Source organism: Myxine glutinosa, chromosome 6 (assembly GCF_964187855.1).
Source record: "Myxine glutinosa chromosome 6, kmMyxGlut1.1, whole genome shotgun sequence".
Taxonomy (NCBI): Eukaryota; Metazoa; Chordata; class Myxini; order Myxiniformes; family Myxinidae; genus Myxine; species Myxine glutinosa.
The window spans coordinates 100,600,540-100,606,539 of record NC_136266.1 but is presented as its reverse complement, the minus strand read 5'-3'; positions in this window follow the sequence as shown (position 1 = coordinate 100,606,539).

The window sequence follows — 6,000 nt, the reverse complement described above, 5'->3', positions numbered from 1 at the left end:
CAGAGCCCACCTGCGGCCTCACCTGGCCGACATCCTTACAGTGGTGGAGTGCCCAAACCAACTACACACAATAACAGGCTACACGCCCAGCCATTTCCACAACACCAACGCACCCATCCACATACCATTCTGTCACCCGCACCACAGATGCCAATATCCAACCACAATTTACCTGTACCCTCTACCTAACACTTACACTACCCGCCCCGGGTATCCGCGATGGGGGTCCACTCTTCCCCCATTCACACCTTCGCACCATCCACTCCACTCCACAATTTCCACCATTCTCACTCCACGACCATCCATTTCAATCCTCCAGACCATTTATTCCATACACCTGTCTTTCATTCACCTGTCGTTGCACACCTGTGCAATCCTACCTGGTGCCACCTGCACCCTCCTCCTCTTCCTGGACCAGTTGGTCAACACAACACACAATCACCACTACTCCCTCATACACTGCTCCACACACCTGTTCAGTTGCACACCTGTGCAATCACACCTGTTCAATCACACCTGTTCAATCACACCTGTTCAATCCTCACACACACGGCATCATCTCAGCTAACTACTCCCCTCTGAAACTTGCGCTTCCCAGTCGTCCCTTTAAACTATTGCGCTCCCACGTCATTATCATCCATACTAATCTACCTGCGTCCCCACTACAGGTATCAGTCACTAACTAACCTTATCGTCACCTAATGTCATCTTCGCTAGATCCCTATCATATAACCTAACCCACCCGGGCTAGTTTTCACTGCCATACACCCCATAAACTATTGCTCCTTTGCCCCCACATGGGAAGGATGGTGGATTTGCCATCCCACCACATCGGGGGTCTCTCACTACCAATTTCGCTCGTCCAAATCGAACAATTCAAAAATTTTCCATTTACTGCCAATTCTATTCACTTTTCTAAATTTCGTTTTAAATCACTATCACTATCACCATCACCCGTCTACTTATTACATCCTCTCGGTGCGCCAATTCACATCTACAGCCCGGCTTCGTACAGCCGAGCACTGAACGCGGATTCTTTTGTGCTGGCGGCTGGATACGTCCCGCATTCGGGGCAGGGACGGAGGCTTACCCGGGCCGAGATCCCACGCATCACCTCGGCGTGGAGCCATCCAATGTCCCGATCTCGACCTGCCGGCACGTCTCAACAAAACGTGGTCGCCATAGCGACCCTTCCTATCCAGCCGCCCGCTCCGCCTCGTGGAGCCCGGCCGCGGCCGTTCAAAGCGAGGCCCAGCACGCACCGAGGGCCCGATTCGGCTATAAGTCGTTCTAAACTCTACCCCGTCTAACGTCGATGCTTCACCTGGACGCTTACACCCCGCAGCCCGTTCCTTGCTCACACATCCAGCTGTGCCCATGCTCCTCGTACCTTTCCTTACACACCCAGGTACACCCATTCCACTCACAGCCTTGGTCACACACCTGACCACCGAACACTTTGGCACACATTCGTTGCTCGCACACCTCACCAATACACCGCTTCGCGCCCCCTCCTCGGTCACCTCCTCTGTGACAATCACAGGTGTGCCCTCATTCGCACACCCAACCACGTGCCTCACCACCAACTCCAGCGTGCATTCCCACTCACGCTCTACCATTCCAGGTGTGCATCCTTCCATCCCAGGTGTACATCCTCGCTCACCTGTCACAACCAACTCACGCTCCGTTTCACTCTCACTACTCTCACCTCCACTCTTGACAACGCACTCTTTCCTCATGCACCTGTCCGTTACACACCTTTCTCGCGCACACTCTCCCGTTACACCCTCTGTAACACTCACCACAGACGTACGCTTTCTTGTTACATCCTCTGTAACACTCACCACAGGTGTACACTCTCTCGTTACTTCCTCCCTAACACTCACCACAGGTGTACACTCTCTCGTTACTTCCTACGTAACACTCACCACAGGTGTACACTCTCTCGTTACTTCCTCCGTAACACTCACCACACCGCGCTTCCATGTACCCCCTCGCACACGCGCTCCGACCGGCTCACTCCTGACGGCACACTCACCCCTCAGCGTGCACTTTTTCCTCACACACCCCATGGTCGGACATTCTCGCACACCTCTTTTTTCGCACACCTGACCTGTCACACACTTCACCAACGGCCTTTCACGAACACCCGGATCCAAACCAATCCCCAAGCCGACTGAAGCTTTCCTCACATCATATACATTGCCACTCACCTCCGTACTTCGTCTCCGCCCCTCCTTTGCCACCTGCAAACTCTTTATTTGGTTAGTGAGCACTTCATCATGATTTGAACACAGACCTTGTACATATTCCATGACTTCCTCCTTTATCTCCCTCTTAGTTTCCCTCCGTCTCTTCTTAATTTCACTCACCCCCTCTTCCACCTCCTCTAATTTTTCCTTTACCTCCTTCAGCTCCCGGTGCGCCCCCTCTATTTCTTCCTCCATCGCTACTTTAACCGTTTCTATGTGCGTCCTTACCTCCCGGTCCTTCGTCTCCATTACTTCTGTCACCTCTTCCAACCTCTTCGTCAACCCCTCATGTACCATTTGACATTCCTTCTGTGTCGCTATTAATTCATTTTTAATGTCTTTTTGTGTTGCCTTTAAACCCCCGATGATTGCAGTGTTCTTTTCCACTTGGTCCGCTAGTTCCTTTTGTCCCACTGTCAGCTGTTCTACTCCTTTCGTCAGATCTTCCATTCCCCCCTGTAACTTTGCCGTATTATTTCTCACCTCTTTCTCTATACGCTTTTCGCCTCGCTTTACCTCCTCGCGTAGCCCCGAGACCTCCTCACTCACCCCTCGTCGTATTTCCTCCATCTGGTTCCCCATCTGTTCGATTTCCCGAGCGGATTGTTCCCCTATTTCCCGCAATTTGTCCTCCATCCTATTTTCTAACCCCATTAACCCATTTTTCACCCCCTCTAACTGATTCTCCTGGGCAGCCATTCTGTTTTCCACCCCCGTTAACCCATTCTTTACCTCTTTTATCCCGTTGTCTAACCCCTCAAAATTATTGTCGAACTTCCCAAATTTCTTGTCTAACTCCTCACCGGTACCCCTCGCTTCGTCCCTCATTACCCCCATTTGGTTTCCCATTACCCCCATTTGGTTTCCCATTACCCCCATTTGGTTTCCCATCCCTTTGAAATTATCGTCTGTTTTTACCATAAAGGCCATCATCTGTTTCATAAACAGGTTCCAATTCATTGGCATCTCGGGTTCGGCTACCACGACCACGGCCGCGGCTAAATTTGGTGCCGCTACACCCACGTGCGCGAGGACGCCATTTCGTGCGCCTGATACCCCCTCAACCACACCTTCTTTACTCTCCTCCACCCTTTCCTCCACATACATTTCCCCGAGGTCCTGGGTCGATTCCACCCTGTCTATCTCTCCCACCGACATCCGATCGCCTTGATTGTCCATGGCGCGATCTCAAAATTCGGGTTTTGCTTTATAAAACAAAATAAATTTCGGCAGCTTGTAATTTTGAGCGCGTTAAGCGCGCTTCGGGTCCGATTTCGGGTCCGATCTCTCTCCTCGACACCAATTGTTACTCTAATAGTACAATTGGTGTTCCGAAATTTGGGCCTAACAAATTTAGTCCCAGGTCCGAATTCCACTCCTCGACACCAATTGTTACTCTAATAGTACAATTGGTGTTCCAAAATTTGGGCCTAACAAATTTAGTCCCAGGTCCGAATCCCACTCCTGACACCAATTGTTACAGACGCGGCTTTTAGATGTTATATTGACCGAGCGGTGGTGTATTTAACCGCGTCCGAACAGTTACTCCCCGATTAAAACCCGATTCCACCCGACGTTGACCAGATCGCCCCACAGATATTCAATCGGGAAATCTCTAAAACGACCGAAAGAGAATGAAAAAGAAGAAGAAGAATACGGAGGAAGAACAGATTTATTATACACACACAGCAATGGATGGAAGAAGCAGTAACACAGCGAATGGTTAACTTACACTATTCATTTTTACTTAGCCCCAGGACAAACGAACAGGACAGGACGTTCACACTTACACAGGGGATAATTGCAGGCAGGTAAGGCTTGAGATAGATCGCTTGGTCGGGAGCGCGCAGTTCGCAATCCCTCGCGGTTTTGGCGGGAAACCCTCCGTCGTGCATCCACCGCGGTAGACGTCCCGCGCTGGTTCGGCACACCTGCTCCCCTTCTTGGGGCGGGGCCGTCTCCCTCCTTTCAGCGCGTCTCTCCAAAGCTGGTCTCCTTGCCGAGTACCTCTCCTCTTTGGCTTGGAGCGTTTCGCATCTCACCGCCTCTCTTTGGTGCAGCCTCGTTGCTCCTCTCCCAGGGTCATCTCCAGCTCATCTCCAGTCATCTCTCATCTGGTAAAGCAGTCCCTTGCAGTCGCTTTTATCACCTCGAGCGAAATCAAGCCGCCGACTCCGAGGGCACGCCTACCGGGTCACTCACCGCGGTGTTGATTGGCTGTTAGGGCTGGTTCACTCCTTGCTTCTTATGACGAGGTGGAGACACGCCTTTCTTCCCCAACCTTACCTCGTGGCCAATGGTGGTTTGAAGAAAACCAGCCAAAATGCGGAAGGCAATTGGAAGGGAGGTTTTGGGGAAATTGGAAGGGCCTACGCTTATTTTGTTTGATACAATGCAAAGTCAATCTAGTGGGAAAACACATACTTAGCCTACATGGAATAAGGAAATACACTATTTAAAAGATATATCGTGACCTGCGTGTATATTTCATGCAATTAACTAGGACGCTGACTGCGACCATTATTTACATTACAGGGTGGTACCGTACGTTTGTAACGTTCACATTGTAACGTTTCCATTGTAACGTTTTCACATTCATTACACTTCCTCCAAAATTGTTACACTTCTCAAAAACCGTTACACTTCTCAAATTCGTTACACACTTCTCAAAATCGTTACACACTTCTCAAAATCGTTACAATATATTGCTGCCCGATAAACGGGCTTTGGTCAGAATACCTGAGCTGTTTTGTTTCAATAAAGCAACTCGGACGAATTCCGTCTTTGGTCGCGTCACTTCTTTCGACTCGCGTTGGAGCGCCGCTCCTTCAGTATGATATTATAACTAGTATAAAGCCCATCACCTTATCCTGATACAGTATGACAATATAACTCGTGTAAAGCCCATCACCTTATCCTGATACAGTATGATAATATAACTCGTGTAAAGCCCATCACCTTGTCCTGATACAGTATGATAATATAACTAGTATAAAGCCCATCACCTTATCCTGATACAGTATGATAATATAACTAGTATAAAGCCCATCACCTTATCCTGATATGGTATGATAATATAACTAGTATAAAGCCCATCACCTTATCCTGATATGGTATGATAATATAACTAGTATAAAGCCCATCACCTTATCCTGATACAGTATGATAATATAACTAGTATAAAGCCCATCACCTTATCCTGATACAGTATGATAATATAACTAGTATAAAGCCCATCACCTTATCCTGATATGGTATGATCATATAACTAGTATAAAGCCCATCACCTTATCCTGATATGGTATGATAATATAACTAGTATAAAGCCCATCACCTTATCTTGATACAGTATGATAATATAACTAGTATAAAGCCCATCACCTTATGTTGATACGGTATGATAATATAACTAGTATAAAGCCCATCACCTTATCCTGATACAGTATGCTAATATAACTAGTATAAAGCCGATAACCTTATCCTGATATGGCATGATAATATAACTAGTATAAAGCCCATCACCTTATCCTGATACAGTATGCTAATATAACTAGTATAAAGCCGATAACCTTATCCTGATACAGTATGATAATATAACTAGTATAAAGCCCATCACCTTATCCTGATACAGTATGATAATATAACTAGTATAAAGCCGATAACCTTATCCTGATATGGTATGATAATATAACCAGTATAAAGCCCATCACCTTATCTTGATACAGTATGATAATATAACTAGTATAAA